The sequence below is a fragment of the Lissotriton helveticus genome, chromosome 11 (assembly GCF_964261635.1).
Source record: "Lissotriton helveticus chromosome 11, aLisHel1.1, whole genome shotgun sequence".
Taxonomy (NCBI): Eukaryota; Metazoa; Chordata; class Amphibia; order Caudata; family Salamandridae; genus Lissotriton; species Lissotriton helveticus.
In genome coordinates, this window is record NC_136072.1 from 773,376,273 (window position 1) to 773,393,432 (window position 17,160).

The window sequence follows — 17,160 nt, forward strand, 5'->3', positions numbered from 1 at the left end:
CATTTTATCATTCCAACTAGCAGCCCGTCCCGATGTTGTCCGGGTATGAAATAGAATGTGTGTAATGTGTGTATTTGGCAAGGGCAATTTATTTTAAAATGTCGCGGTAGACAACATTTTTTGTTTAATTAGAATAGGGACGGAGAAGGCCCAGCTGCAGCCCTGGTTGATGTTAGCAGGCGCGTGTAATTGGTGTAGTGATCCGCCGGCTACAGCCCTGGTTGATGTTAGCAGGCGCGTGTAATGTCGTTGAATGAGAGAGTTATCTGCCGCGGGTAAATCCGTTTAATGAGAGAGTGGAGTGACAGCGAGTAGGAGAGGCTGCAGTAATTGTCCCCGCAGACACGCTCATTTGCGTGTTCCCCCGCTTGAGGCCCAGATGCAGGCCTGTTTGATGTTAGCAGGTGAGTGTTCCCCTGCTTGAGGCCCAGTTGCAGCCCTGGTTGATGTTATCGGGCGCGTGTAATTAGTGTACTGATCCGCCGCCTGAGCCCGGCTAGAGCCTTGGATGATGGTAGCAGGCGCGTGTAATTTCGTTGAATGAGAGAGTTCAGTAACAGCGCGCAGGAGAGGCTGCAGTAACGTTACTTACCAGGACTCCAGGTGAACGCGTTTGTCACGCCCCCAGCAGACGGCCACAGCAGACGATCTTCTGATTAATGTACGACCCACATGGCATGAAGGGCGGAACGTAGCACAGGCCCCCAGCGTTTCTCACGCCCCCAGCGTGCCCCTTGATGCGGCGCAATTGCGTTCACATGGCATGAAGGCCGGACACACGCCCCCAGCGTTTCTCACCCCCCCTGCGTGCCCCTTGATGCTGCGCAGCAGCGTAATTGACGCTTGTATGTACGACTCACATGGCATGAAGGGCGGACACACGCCCCCAGCTTTTTTTTCACGCCCTCCAGCACACGCCCACAGCCCACGATGTGATGGCCGTATCACACGCCCCCAGCGTTAGTCACGCCCCCAGCTCACGCCCACAGTACAACGCAGACACCCCACAAGGGACTACTTTGCTGGCACGGTTCTTTTACCTTTTAAATGTATAGAGGAGTTGGCCTAACGGCTAAGGCTTTCGACCTCGGACCTGGGGATCTGGGTTCGAGTCTTGGTAACGACTCCAAACATCCTGTGATTCTGGGCAAATCACTGAATCTCCCCGTGCCTAACAAAAATGAATGTGTGTCCTCATGTAACGTAACTGGTGCTATGTAAGGCGCTGCGATACCCGATTCAGTTTGGGTCAAGTTTGTGCTATATAAAACTCTGCAAAAAAAAAATATATATATATATATATATGGTGGCCGTCTGCATAGCCTATGTCCTTCTGCTGCAACTGCCCTTTCCAACGCTGTATGGGGTGTTGTGATTGGTGCTGTGGTTACTGAGATTACCCACCTCAAAGGTTAGGGCTCTCTCTTTATAATATCAGTATGGATAGACCCATTTTTTATTTTATTTAAGACGACAACCTATGCTATGAGTCTCATGACAAGTGCTCCACAATTATTTTGTGTGCACTCACAGAGTGGTACATACACCCTGTTGACATGCAGGGGCATTCCCCATGCTGGTACTCCTGTTGTCCCCCCCTCCCACGGCACAACTAATGGTTGGTGGCAGCTAGTTTGACTCACACCCCAGTGGAGAGAATCTACTCGCTCTCCCTAGTAAATCCATAGAGTATGTCATCACTGGGCCCAATGGATCTCCAGAATTTATGCGGGCAACCAATGCTCCCTTCTCTACTTCTGTGATTCTCCCATATCCATGGAATTCACTGTGAAGCCAAAAGCATTCAAGTTCAGATACCCAGTGAATAAAAAATGAGCACCTTTTGATGATCACTGGGCTTGGCCCAAGCCAGTTCAAGCAGATCAGTCTGTGAGCCAATAGGCGCTTCATCTGAACAATGAAGTGGCTAAAAGGTATGGCTAAGCCTGTAGGATCCCTGTAAGGGAGAGGGCCCTCATCAACAACATTTGATTGGCAAGAGAGTTATCTGAAATATTATAGTTTCAACAGAGCCAACCTTCAAAACCATGAGCACAGGAATGAAAAGACATAACTCAAATAATCTGCTCTCTTGCTATGTAACTAACCACAACATGTATTACTAAAATCGTTAGGGCTGAAGCTTTAAGGTATACAGTGACTTAAATTAGTTTTGATCTATCTTCAAGTAAAATTACAATATCACACTTTTAATTTTATTCACCAGCAACGCCCTAATTTAATAAATAAGCATCTTACGCCAGTCTCTATTGTGTATAAAAATATTCCAAGTATACATCACCTATCCTTCTTTTTGTCCCTATCCTTGTTCAATTAAAGAAACACTTATAAAATCATACATGTATTAAAATAAAAACTGAACAATTAAAAATTCAGTGTCTACAGTATTTTTTACGAATACTGCTTATAATAAAGATCTGATTGGATGCAATATGCAGGATACAGTCAGTATTTTGGATTAGATAGAAGTATCTGTTTAATTTCTGACCGACTAAGTGTATGTTTTCGGTGCAGTTTAAAAAAAGGAAAAAATGGAGGAGAGTGAATATACTTTTTATAATAAATGTGTACTACAGAGACTGTAGTAAGTTGCAGGGCTGCCCGAGGAGATGGAATGCTCTGCGACTAGATGATCTGCCCTGCTCAGCCGGAAACAAAGTGCAGGATTACATAATCTTGCTATGAAATGTTCCAAAAGCCCAAGCATGTCAAGACAGGGTGCCTGCAATTGCTACACAGCCAGCAAGCAGTATGAACAACGCTGATATTTGTATGAGAGTGGTGGGCCTGCACACTTCGACATACACCCTTTCTTAGTGACAACTGGTATCCAAATGAGTCTCAGGTGCCTGCACAGTGCAATGCTAATTGTGCTTTTTTTCAAGCAACTAAGATATTTATTTATTTTTATTTTTCCCATTTGTAGAGCGCTCTGTTACCCGGAGGTGTCCTGGCGCTGATGTAATTGCACTGGTGTGTGGGTGGAAGGATTTAGTGAGTGAAAAGCCAGGTCTTAAGGGCCTTTCTGAAAGATAGCAGGTCCGCCGTTTGTCTAAGATTGATTGGTAGTCTGTTCCAAGCGGCTACCGCGCCTAGGGAAAAGCTCCTGCCACCCCATCGCGCTTTCCTAACTCTTGGAACTACCACCAACGCCTGCTCTCTAGATCTTAAGTTTCTGTCTGGCTTGTGCCAGTGGAAGAGCTGCTTCATACATCGGGGGCCGAGGTCGTGTAAAGCTTTGAAGACCACACAGAGCGCTTTGAAGAGAATTCTTTTCCGGACTGGTAGCCAGTGGAGTTTTACCAGATCCTGGGCTACCGAGACAAACTTAGGGGTGTCGGTGATCAGGCGGGCGGCAGCGTTCTGCAGGATCTGGAGTTTGTTAAGTAGACTTTGTTGGGCATTTAACATAAGGCTGTTACAATAGTCCAGACGCGAGAGGACCAGTCCAGTCACAACTGTTTTCCTGTATTCCCTCTCTAAAAATGGCAGCACTTTCCTGATCGTTTTCAGGATGTAATGCGTAGATGAGGATAGTGCATTAACCTGTGGTTTAAATGATAATGAGTCATCCACCAGTATGCCTAGGTTTTTGACTTTTGCCACCGGGGGGGGGGGGGGGGGGGGGAGGGGAGCCCATTTCTTCTGGCCACCATCTAGGGGACCAGAAGTTGTCCTTGGAACCAAAGAGTAGCACTTCTGTCTTTGTGGAGTTAAGTTTAAGACAGTTTTGTGCCATCCAGTTGCCTACCTCTCGCATACAACCTCTAAACCTATCTGCCGTGCTGTCTAATTCGCCCGGCAGTAGTGACACCACTATCTGCGTGTCATCTGCGTAAGCTGTGAGGTTGAAACCAAAAGATCGAATGACTGGCGCTAGGGTGGCAACGTACACATTAAAAAGGGTCGGGATCAGTGAGGAACCCTGGGGGACTCCACACGGGAGCACGAAAGGGCGTGATTCAAAGTTGCCGAGTGCCACTGTCTGTGTTCTGTTGGATAGGAAGGCCTGTAGGATCTTTAGTGCCTTTCCTTGAATTCCGCAGGCCCTCAACCGGTCCACCAACAGCTTGTGATGGACCGTGTCGAAGGCCGCGGAAAGATCCAACAGGATCAGGGCGGCTCTGCCTCCTGCTTCCATCACTCTTCTAATATCTTCCACTGATTTAATCAGGGCAGATTCCGTGCTGTGTTCTGCACGGAAGCAGTGTTGGGATGGATCTAGATGTGCTCCTGACTTCAAAAAGGCACTTAGCTGTGCGTTTAGAGTGCCTTCCATAATTTTAGCTGGAAGGGGAAGTCTAGCAATAGGCCGGTAGTTGTTCATCTCGGCTATGTCCAATATCCATGTGAGGACTATGTGCCTGCACACTCCCTGAAGTGTACCCCTTTTCTCCACACCATGTTGTTTTGTATTAGAGGTTCAAGTGCCGCACACCCACATTTCAGCTGTAAGCCTTTGCTTGTTGAGCCTCAAGCCCCATGCGCAGGGTCCATGGACCTCTGCCCCAGACTTCTCATTTGGCGCTGCGACAGACGCCACTTTCCCCCCACCTGGATGCCTTAGACTGTCCAAGCTCAATTAGTCGCTCCGGTGCAGCAGTGTATAAGAATCTAATAGCTCTGAAACATGTATTGAACTTTGGCAAAAAGAAAGCTTTGAAAGAAGGCACTGCACTTCACTACTACGGAAAGTAGCCTTACAATGGTACTCCCTGAAAAGTGTGCAAAGGTGTTAAACCCAAGGAAATTACAGAGTAACAGAGATGCATATTCAGAAGAATTGGTAATGCTATAAGACGTTAATGTAAATATGACTTTATTGATAACAGAAGTCATTTTCTAAAGACTAAAACTACTTGGGCATTATATTTTTCGAAGCATAATCAATGTGCTGCCCGAACTAGATATTTTATCTCCATGTGAGCAACCAAGATGGCTTGACTATTTTATTTTGCAACTAAACTAGTAATCATGGTCGGTGATAAGCTCAAACCTCTAGTTGTCACAGGTCCCTAAGTAACTTGTTTAAGGGAAATTAAGATAATCCTGTAAACATCTTGTGCATTGTCTATCTGAGTAAGCAATACCATCCAAGATCCTACAGTTATGAGGCTGTGGAAAGAGAAAAGTAGGAGGATAAATAGAATATTGAGCAACTGTTCATCATGTTGTTTAATCGCAGTGACTTCATGAGCCATACAGCTGTACAAACCCTGGCTTTTGCACTTAAAATGAGGAGGGTAAATGTCCATGAACTGTTTGTTATTATTATGCTAACTTCCCCTTTGTTTTCAATAACTGAAGGATCAGGTAGATATGAAAGGACGACAAGCAACAGATGTGTAAACCATACTTGTCCTCAGCACTGCAAGAATTATGCCAAAGCAGAAAAGATATTGCGCATAGGGCAGTTAACATTGAATGACACAGACCACATTTTTTCCTGCATTCTCCCACCTGATATATGGGAAAAGTGCAGGAAAGAAAACTTTGAAGATGTTGACTGACCCACAATTAATACTACAGGAGATGCCCAGAAAGCTGATGGTCAAGTGACTGATTAAATAGATGCCCTGCCAGGCAAATACATGATTAGACTGCAAGAATTAGTGCCTCTTAAGAGATTAGATTAGACAAAATAGAACTGTAAACAAGAGAAGGATGAAAATGTAGCAGCCTTCTACTGAATACAAAAGGTTTTCTCAGCCCATAGTGGGATAGATGCTGCTGACGAGGGGCCCCAAAAGCCATCTCCAGTTGTAAATGACACCCAGGAATGTATAAGTTTATCCATCCCTACCTATGAGCCAACATGGGGAGTAAAAGCCACTAACAGAAGTATTGGCCATCGCCCAACAAGACGCTGAGAGGCAGGAGCAGGAAGAACAGAATAAGGATAAAAAAACACAAGGAGTTAAAGAGTAAAGTGTTGCTCTAACAACTACAGCAAGGAAAAGGCAGGTCCACATGCCAGGGAAAACAGGAGCGGGTTGGAAACAAGGGGATACTCTGTACCAACTTACAGACTCCATAATGCCCAAACAGAAAATGGTTCGATAATTGTAAAGACCCTAATAAATGGAGTGGAGAGTGCTTGTTACTACAGAAAACTACCAGAGGGTGCTCCAAGTCACGAGGATGTGCCCAAGGGGGATACAGAAATTCCTTTTAAATATGATGTGTCTAAAAATCGCCCCAATGCCGAATATCATGCCAATGACACCACTTATTGAGGACACCAACAAAACTACTTATAAAGACAGGCTAACAAATCTCATATGGTAACTGTCCCCTAGTCGGACTATGATTTTGTCCAACAGGGGGGCCCGGGAAGGAGTACAGGTGGAAATTCCAATGGATCCAAGAGAGCCATATGTTAAAGCAATGGTACAAGGACAGAAGGTAAAATTCCCCCTTGACACTGGGGCCACTAATTCTTCCATTACTAGATAAATAATCATACATGCATCCTTCTCAGAAAAATATAATAGATCCGTGGGATTTTTCTAATGTACCTGTGCACAGTCCCTGTCTCCATCTCTCCGACTTACACCATTGGCCCAATAACTGATAAACATTGTACTGTATTGACAGACAACTGCGCCCTTAACTTGTTGGGCATATAATTACTTAGAAAATTACATGCAACAATTAAATGCACCACAGATGGCATATTTCTTTACTTCGCCGACCCCAAACTACAGTACCTGAATGGGTGTTTGACAAAGTAGACAACGATGTTTGGGCCTCTGTAAGAATGATGTGGGACATATGACAATGGCACCTGTACAAATAACTATGAAACACAATGTTCCTCTGCCACAAGCGCCTTAGTACAAAATATCACCAGAAAGAGAACAGGGAAAGGAAATAGTGATACAGGACTTACTTATGAACAGAGTGAGAAGAGAGATACAGGGCTCCCCATCCAATAGCCCTCCCTGTATTAGTTAAATGGCAAAAGAACAAGCATTGGCATAGCCAATAGGTATCGCTTATGGGACCTTATAAGTGTTTAGCCACGCAGCATATTATCCTGGGTGCTGTCCCACCAGGGATTGATTAGGTATACAATGCTGTCACAAACCAGTCTGGAGCGAAACAAAGATAGCTCGAGCAACTGAACAATAATGAGTGCCAAACATTGGGCTAAAGTTTGTTTGTTGAAAAGGAAGCAACATCTGGCACTCCGGGAAAAAACGGACATGAAAATGTTGATTTTGAGGTAAATAAAAAGTGTTTTAGCCTGCCAGGTCTCCAGTTTACTATTTTGACATCAAGCATGAATCCCAATGAGAAATATCTATCTCTAAAAGTACAGTTAAAAGAAAAATGCTATGACTCTGGTGCGGTCACAGAGCTTTTTCTTTTTTTTCTTCTTTCAATCGGGGTGTGGTGGGCGAGACAGGCAAGCAAGGACTGGAGAAGTGGGTGTATGCAAAGATAGTGACAGAATTCAGGGAACATAGAGACATCATAGGCAGTGAAGGGGGACATGAGAAGCTTAGATAGACAACAGATGCTTCAAATGCTTCAAATAACTCAGAGGGAGGAATACAGAGAGAAGGTGGAGCTGCAAAAAAGAAAGCGTGAGTGAGATCTGGTAAGTTTAGGTAAGAGAGAAAGGCACTTTAGGGAATAGAGAGGGTATGAGACTGGACCAGTGTGGCACTGTGCAAGAGTGAGATGCGCATGTGTGGTGCTTGGCGAGCTTAGACTGGAAAGAGACACTTCAGGGAAGAAAATGAGTGGTTATGGAGACAGACAAAAGACAGGGGAAAGAGTGAGAAACAGTAAAGGAAGACATCGCAGGCTGAGATGGGAGAGAACGTGGAATTGAGACAGTCTGCAGAGGGAAAGTATGAGAGGCTACAGACCATGGGCAGGATGAGAAAGTAAAGAAAGACTTTTTAACAGGAGTGGGTGGGGTATAGAGACAGTCTACAGGGGGAAAAGGCAAGAGAGATGGATAGCTGAAAAATAAGAGAAAGACACCTCACAGAAGAGAGAGTGTGGCCAGAGACAGTCTTCAAGGGGAAAGGGAGGGGATATCTGATTAAGAAAGAAACCCCTTACGTAGGAGCAGGTGAGGTCCAGAGACGGGGGGGGGGTAAGAGAGAGGGATGGGATATATGTCAGAATAAGATCAAAGAGACTTACACTTCACAAAAGAGATGGTGGGGTGACCGCAGTGGAGAAGCAGAGCGATTGAGAAAGATCAGAAGCGGTGATGTATAGCAGGTTGATGTGCGAGAGGTAACCAGAGAGACATTTCAGGTTAGAGTGGATTCAAGAGTAGAGCACGACAAAAACTACACAGTGAAAGAATTATGAAAATATGGATAACGAAAAAGGAGTAGAAGAGAAACTTCCTGAGTGGGTTTGCACCATCTTAGGTCTGATGTAAGAAAGGACTTTTTTTTAAATGTTTTGACTACCACAGTGGCCCATTCGTCCATTAGGAAATGCTGCACTTCTAACTCTTATGGTGGAATGTAAATATCCATTTAATCGCCTTTTATAGGAGAACGGCATGCATACCAGAGAGTGTTTCCTTTTATGAAATTGGGTGAGACAGAGTCTGTAAAAAGCACTGGGCCCGTGAATGCCATGGGATAATTGCAGCAGAACTGTGTGTAATGACCTGTAGACTTAATCTGCACAGCTGTACTACCGGGCAATCTTTATATTCAGGTGAAGTGTAACAAAAGTAGAATATAACTAAGAACAGTGGCGGTTGGGTCTGGGGCTTATAACAAGCTTCGGGAACGAGATGGGGCTATGGGTTGTCCGAACAAATTAGATGCCTCTCAGCTCAGCAGAAACTGACACAAGCTGGCAATATGTAAGTTCTCTTCTTTTTAGGATCAAGGATAAGGAGTGACAGTGAATGTGTACACACGGTCAGCTAACCATGCTGCGCCGCAGCCTCAGAGGTGGGGAATATAGTTGGGAGCCTTGTGATACTATACAATGTTACTTCTACAAGTAAACAGAACGCCTACGCATTTCCCTGATCCTTGGCGAGAGTAAGCGTCTTACAGTACGCTCCCCACAAGTGCCTTACATCACACTCCACCGACAAATCTGGTGGTAATTGTAATACTATAGAGCTCGCCTTGGTCATACCACTGCAATCCTCCTTAGAATCCTGACAGCTAAGCACAGACTTTAGCTTATCCATCTGTGCACCATGATGATGCCTGCAAATATGTAAACTTGTTGCACAACACAGCGCCTACACAACAGCAGGACCTTAGTAAGATGAGGTCACTTGGGCATTTTGGAAGGTAGGATCCGCGCGGTCGCCCCTATTCATTTCATGAATCCGTCCACAGCATAAATATGCCCATGGAGGGGGGGCTACATGAGGTCTCAACCCTCCTTTAATTTAATTAAGTATACATGACCCCGGGGCTTAATTAAAAACAAGCGCAGGAGACCGGGCTTGGTTTTTTTTAATATTTGCTGCAAAATTGTTGAAATTTTGCAGGAAAAAAAACATTTTTAAAGTGCTTTTTTGCCTTGGTGGTATCCCTCTGGCACCACAACCAGAACAACGGTGTCAGGGTATTGCTACCCTGCCCCCATTTATTTTTTTCATACTTTTTATGGAACTAGGATGAAGCGGAGCTCCAAGATGGCTGCCAACACTTCCTGGTTGAAGTCTTGGCAGTCAATCAGAGCTCTGGAGATCTCAGCACAAGCTCATTATTATTCACAAGCTAGCCACGCCCGTAGATAGACAAATTTAGATTTCCTTTAATCTCTCACAAACTACTGAATGGATTTACACCAAATAACTGAAAGTGTGATCTGCGTAACCAAATCTACCTTTCAGCCAAATTCGGTGTTATCCTGTCCAGCGGTTCGGGCCGTAGTAGTTTTCAAAGCTCCTATGGGAATTAACATAGCAAACACACTTTTTGCCCCCCCCCTTTTTTTCCCATCGGCCACCGCTTGACGTATCACCCAAAAACTTTCTATGTGCAACAAAAATGATCAAACACACAAATCATGGAAAGAATGCACAACAAATCAACCATTCACCCCCACTAAAGAGATCAGGGTTAAAGCCATTGTTCTTTTGCTCACCATGCCACCCCAATTTAGACCCAACCAAATGTAATATCAGTCTTGATCCTGCTCCTCGTGGAAACAGTCCAGCCCGAACTGTCAAGCCAGATCCTCCCAGGACCAGAAACAAGCATCCTGGGACAGGTTTTTTGGGTATCGCCCCTCATCAGCCAGGCTAGCTTGAATCCAGTGGCCGCATGAGCCTGGGACCCACATCGGGGATACCTAGTGCACTTAAGGTGAGAAAGCAAAAGACTTATGAAATGAAGTATTTACCTAGTGTAAGAAAGTGCCTCTTGAAATGGTTAGCCCTCAATTTTTGCCTGGTTTTGATGTGCTTTCGATTGTAGTGCACAGGGTCCCTGTCAACCAGGTCCATTGTGCCAGTGCTTCTTTTCCTAAAAACATACCCACAACTGGTACTTCGGCCCCCTGTAGGTCCATGGTGTAGGAAGCTGGCTCTGTATATACTATAACAAAAATTATTAGTAGGAGAGGCACACCTGGATTATACCAAATCTGAAACAGTATATAAAACTAAATATTCAATGCGTGCTACTGAGGTTGGCGCAATGCCCAAATCGCGCCAGTAAACATGAAATAATACAACCAAGCGAAACCGCTTGCCCTCTGTGCACTGTTGCAAATCCAAATTGGAAATTCATAAACAAAATTCATCAAATGCATTCCATGATGTCATATGAAAAAGCTCAACTTATTAACTAAGTTTTGAATCAAGTTATAAGTTGAGCTTTTTCATATGACATCATGGAATACATTTGATGAATTTTGTTTATGAATTTCCAATTTGGATTTGTATACTATACCAAAACGAGGTATAGTGTGCACAGAGTCTAGTGGAACCCCAAAGTTAGGCAGTGGTAAAAGTAGATAGCACCGTACTATTTGTGGTAGTGTGGGCGAGCATTAAGGCTTTATCCGAGGGTAGTGTTAAGCATTTGTTGTACACACTCTGGCAGCAAATGATGTCACACACTCAAAGACTGAACTCAGATCAATTTGTTTGTATAAAAAATATCATTTAGTTATTTTATTTCTAGAACCAAGCATTGCGCAGGTAAGTGAAATAAATGCTTTGCAAAACTCATGCAATGTTTTACAGTTGAATGCAGTTTCAAATGCAGTTGGTTGAATTACAGATAAGCAAATGGGCTACTGACCTTAGGGTGACTACGTGGGGGAGAGGGCACAATTCCTATTCCTGATTTGAGAGAGCCTACCATCTGAGGGGTGGGGTTGGCAGAGGTGGGCACACCTTCTGGGCTGTGCGAATTGTTCCCGCATGTCTTACCGCAGAAAAGGAAGGGGGGCTGCTCCTGATAGTAGGAGAGGCTGGGGGTCTCGTTACAAAGGCTGCAAGGCCTTTGAAGCTCTCCTGCTGCAGATGGCTCTTCCTGGCCTGGGGGAGGTGTGACCACCTCTGCCCAGGAAAGGCTTTGTTTCTGAGCTCAGGGAGTGAAGGCTCCCACCGCAAGGGTCCAGAAACATATCTTGTGGTGGCTGGCTGGTGTGTACCAGTCAAGGATCCCACGCATCAGAGGCTGGTCGTTTTTCAAGGGGCATCTGTAAGCTGCCCTCTGATTGCATTTTTCATTTAATCCCACACTGGCATCAGTGTGGGTTTAATGTGCTGAGAAGTTCGATACCAAACTTCCCAGTTTTCAGTACAGTGCTGTAGAGTTCGTAATGGCAGACTCCCAGCATCATATACTCTTAATGGTATTACTGCACTTACAATGTCTAAGAGTTGGTCTAGACACTGTAGGGGTACAGGGCTCATGCACCTGTACCCTCACCACTGGTATAGTGCACCTAGCTGGAAGGGTGGTTGAACTATGCCAGGGCAGTGGTTTGTAGGCATGGCACACAGTAAAAAGCCTTGGGGTCACTATAAACAATGACCTTTCCCTAACAACTCATGTAGGCTCTGTGATCTCCACCTGCTTTTGTCAGCTGCGTAAAATAAGGAAGATAAGCAGGCTGCTCACCCAAGCAGCTTTGATACAGGTCTTAACAGCCATGGTCCTTTCATGTTTAGACAACGCCAACGCAATCTATCTTGGCATACCACTCTGCCTTACAAAATGGTTACAGATGGTACAGAACCAAGCGGCAAGATGGATATACAAACAACCCAGGTGGCAAAATGCCTCTCCCCCTCCTAAGGAAGCTGCACTGACTTCCTATTCCCCAATGCTGCACATTTAAATTTGGCTGTCTGGTCCTTAAATCCCTGAATGTCCGGAGCCCTAAATTCATAGACGGCCTCATATCACGCTACACTCCCTCACGCAACCTCCGCTTGGCTCATCTCCAACTTTTGACTGTACCGACCTACAAGCTGAAGCGCCAAGGGGGTTGTAGGTTTGCAACTCTAGCCCCCAGAATGTGGAATTCCATCCCCCGGGAAATCAGGTCAAGCACTGATCTATTGAGATTCAGAAAATCCCTCAAAACATGCTGTACATCCAGGCCAAGAATAAACTGCTTCATGTTCGTCATTTCCTGGTATCGGCGCCATGAAACCAATCGGTGTACAAGCGCTTTATAAAACCCATTTAACATAACATAACATAACATAACATGTGTGCCATGTCGATTTTTCACTTTGTTCTGCACCAAAACTCGCAGCTTGCAATGGCAGTGTGCTTATGTGTGTAAAGCTACAGGGCCACTAAGAGTGGCACAATAATTGCTGCAGCTCTTAGTGGTCCTCCCTGGCCACAGTACCCTTCGTACCCATGGTACCTTTTACTAGGGACGACATGTGGCCAGAGAGATGCCAATTGGGGGTACAAGGTACAGTTTGAGGAAAAAACACAAGCCCTGTGAACCTGATTGGCAGGGACCCAGTGCACCTCAAGTCAAAGTGCATCAGTAGTCAGGCAAAAAGTGTTAGGGGGGTTTACTGCAACAGAAACCCAGCTTCCTACACCTAGTAAAAGGTACCCAGATTACCTAAGACCGGGGAGCAGAAGAGGGTCCCTAGGCACCCCCTCACTAGGGCCATACCATTGCCATTGAAGCCGGCATGCTGCTGTTGTAGTGTAGTTCCTATATTCCCAGTAGGCTCTGAGCATTGGAATAGTGTATCCTGTAGTTTAGACAGAGGACTGAAGTCAACTAGGTCTCTACCGAATATACTAAACTTAATTGTGTGTGTGCCAGCTAGCTCAGAGGTCACTAGAAACTTTCTCGAATAAACAAGAAGGGATTAGTTTCGGACAACCGCTTAAAACATGACAACTTTGTTTCACAAGAATAAGAAATGTATCTCTAGAGTCACGGAAACAATAGACAGTTATTTCACTCAGTAAATCGTGCATGCTTCGTTTCATCAGAGGTGCAGAGAAATAGAGAGACGGGCGTTTTCAATAAAAGGGTATTTATTGAACAGTCTTCTTTCTCAAGCATAAGAAATGAACTGCTGCAATCGTAATACTTGCTGTAAAGTACAGAGCATATAATACGAAGAGTATTATAAAATAGTACTGTAAAAGCATGATATGGTTTCTAAGCCATAAGATACCTAAAATGCATAAAATACATACAGTGATAAATAATGACTAAAAGTACTCAACTGGTGCTTCTAAAATACACCTACCCCGGTGTACCTAACCTAAGTCTAGTACAAGGGAAGAAGTAAGTGAGGTGTAGCCTAGTTTAAGTATTAGTTGCCAAGAATCTATTCCAAGAATTCTCTTAGGGTCTAATCAGCTCCGGACCTTGGTTTAGAATGTAGGAGGTCTTGTATCTCTCTCTCAGGACTCCATTTCCCAGCAACCCGCAAGGGTAGCCTGGAAACACCGGAGCTGGATTTCTCGACAAGAGAAAAGACAGCGTCTTTCAGTGCGTCAGCTGGAGGGCCGGCTTCCTTCGGCACTTGCTGCAGCAGGGCGGGTCGGGCAAGTAGATAGTCGAACTGCTCCAAACCACCGCGTGTTTGTTTGGACAAGTGTGGGAATATTTATACCTTCAAGGTGCCGAGTTTGACATAAGAACGTCATCAGAGACTTAATTCTCTGAAAACTCCATGATTTCTTGGATAATTTAATATTCATGCAGGGGGAAGTCCCTGACTGCTGAAGGCGGGTTTTTCCAGGAAATCGTTGTAGATTTTCGGAACTGGTGGAAGTAGCCAAGCCTTATTAGGACTCCTTGAGCTATGTCTTAATATGGTTATGATTTCTATGCCTACATAAGGACACAGTATTTTATATCTATATAAGGGCATGAATCGGGGAAATTACACTGGGGTCCTAAAACGCTATACAACACTGTGAGGTGGAAAAAAAACCAAAGTTGACATGGCACCCTCCCAGAGTGCCATGCCAGCCTGCACTGCCTAAGATACAGGTAAGTCTACCCTCTGGCAGGCCTTACCAGCCCTAAGGCAGGGTACACTATGTCCCAGGTGTGGGCATATATTCATGAGCAGATATGTTTCTACAATATTGGGGTCTATTTCTTAATGTTGTCAGTTAAGCCATAGCGATTACATTGGCTGAGAACTCAACAAATTGAGTTCCGCAGCACCAAAATGGCTTCACTGAACACAAAAGTGTTTGGTACAAAACTATTCCTCACAATAAATCGGCACTGATGCCAGTGTGGGATTTATGGTAACATGAACTCAGAGGGCACCTCATAGGTGTCCCCTGAAATACTACCGACCTTGGTGTGGGTACTGAATGGCTTAAGGCAGCCTGCCACATAGACATGTTTCTGGACTCCTGGATGGAGAGCCTCTGCTCTCTGAGACCAGAAACAATGCATATCCTGGGCAGAGATGTCACACCTCCTCCCTTTTCAGTGCCCAAAAGGAAGCTTAAAAGGCCTGCCGCCTTTGTAATATTACCCCCAGCCTCTGCTGCCAGCAGTAGATGGCAGCCCCCAGTTCATCCTCCCACCTTGGATGGGAAAGCCGACAGGAAAACTAGGAGGTGTGCCCGCCCTTTGCCAACCCCACCCCTCATGTGGAAGAGGCAAAGTTAAGCACACTTTTCAGACCCCTTAATCTTGTAGGGAGGGGACTCCCCCAATCAGGACTAGGACTATGCCCCCCTGCCCACAGGAGGGTGGTATAATAGTGGGTGTAGTCACCCCAGGTAAGGTGCCCACTGGCCCTACCTACTACTTCTTAAATACACCCCCTAAATTTAGTATTTACGGGTCACCCCAAGACCTAGAAGGGAGATCTGCGACAACACAAGATGAAAGAAGACATGCCTGCAGAGAAGATTGAAGACAACGATTGCCTTTGCCCCAGCCCTACCAACCAGTAGGGCTGGGGCAAAGAGTGGGGAGAGGAGTTGGCCTAACGGCAAGGGCGCTCGACCTCGGACCTGGGGACCTGGGTTTGAGTCTCGGTAACGACGCCAAAACCTCCTGTGATTCTGGGCAAATCACTTAATCTCCCCGTGCCTAAAATGAATGGGTGTCCGTCCTCATGTAACGTAACTGGTGCTATGTAAAGCGCTCTGATACCTGATTCGGTTCGGGTCTCGTTCGCGCTATATAAAACTCTGCAAGTAAAAAAAAAAAAAAAAAAACGGTCTCCAGCTTCGACGACCCTGCTATATGTCTTGCAGCCAACAGCCTCTGAAAATTCGGTGAGGACGGCTGCCTTCGAAAAAGACTCCAATCTCCCGAAGACAGCGGCCCTGTCCAGAAGAAACCAACAGTTTTTTATGGGATATTTAACATTTTGATATTGAATGTATTCTGTTTATATTTGCAGATTACAGACCAGACTGCAGCTGGTCCTAAGATGGTCCATATAAACTAAGTATGGTACATTTATATAATTTATTCATATTGACAGAAGAGTGACATGATATTGGTCCCGAAGAATGCCAAGAACGTATGGTTATCAAGGAAGAAACATGTTGACCTAATCGCTTAGGGTACATCCATATCCCTATTCCTCACAGTGTCTTTAAACTCAATCCACGTTGGTACAGCCAATAAAATAATTTTTGTCCCTTGAGGAGATAGTTTTAATTCACTTGTTTATATTATTTGTGCACTCTGCCCCTCACTCATTTATACATTGGATGATAAAAACACCTCACGCTCCTCTCCTGAGGGAGAGTTGTAGCCCACACTGTTTACCTTGCCGTCGCAGTGTGCAAGAGGGAACCCAATGATAAAGCATGTCACCTCTGGTGAGTGAGGGTTCTCGCCTTTACAAATATAGTTGTCCTCCCACTATTTTAATCATTTTTATCTCCCTGGTTTCACACTTACATTTAGGTATAGTAGATACACCATCCTGTTACCTTTCGTGAGATTTATAGAGTGGAGTGGTACCGTGGATGGTATACATTTCTCCTTCTTGACCTTGTTGTGAGATTGTTATACCATATACAGAGCCAAATTCCTACACCTTGGATCACACAATTTGGACAAGCGGGGTAGTCGGGATTGAGCATAGGCTTTCAGGTTGCACACTATGTAATTCAGCCACTAGGTGAGTATTCCTTTCTCACATCACAGGTTAATGCTTTGGCTTTAATTCTTGACATATATTAGCGTGTGGGTGGCAGACAGCAGCCATCTTTTTTTGTAGTTCTTCATAGTGTGAAATTATTCCAGGGACATAAAAGCACTTCACAAAAAACCCAAACTAGTAATGCATTTTTGGAAAGACAGAGTTATCTTTCTTTGATTCACATGATATTAGTTTAGCAAGGCCAGGTTTCAAATCTGGTTCCCAACATGGCTGGCTTAGCAGCATTAACCACAAGACTACATCTCCTCCAGCAAAAGCTATTTAAATTTTGGGCTTGAGATTCAAAAAGGACAATGAGCTCAGTAAGATCCAGGCATCTGGCTTTAGCTTTCAGTGACCAACCCACCTATAGACTGCCATGCTAGCTGTCATTACATATGCAACATATCTCAGTGTCGGGTTGGAATATGATGTGCAGATAAAACCCAAACAACGGTCTGGCCTTTAGTAATTAGCTCAGCTGCACGCCATAGTCTGTGGGCAGATGCTGAACTTTGTGCCCATTGTTTTTCGTTTTTTTTATT

General features: G+C 44.8%; 1 protein-coding gene across 1 annotated transcript in view; it reads right to left on the minus strand.

Annotated features, from left to right (window-relative positions):
- The window catches only part of NFU1 (NFU1 iron-sulfur cluster scaffold), a 127,436-nt gene that overhangs the window by 84,520 nt on the left and 25,756 nt on the right, over nucleotides 1-17,160 (minus strand). The window lies entirely within an intron of this gene.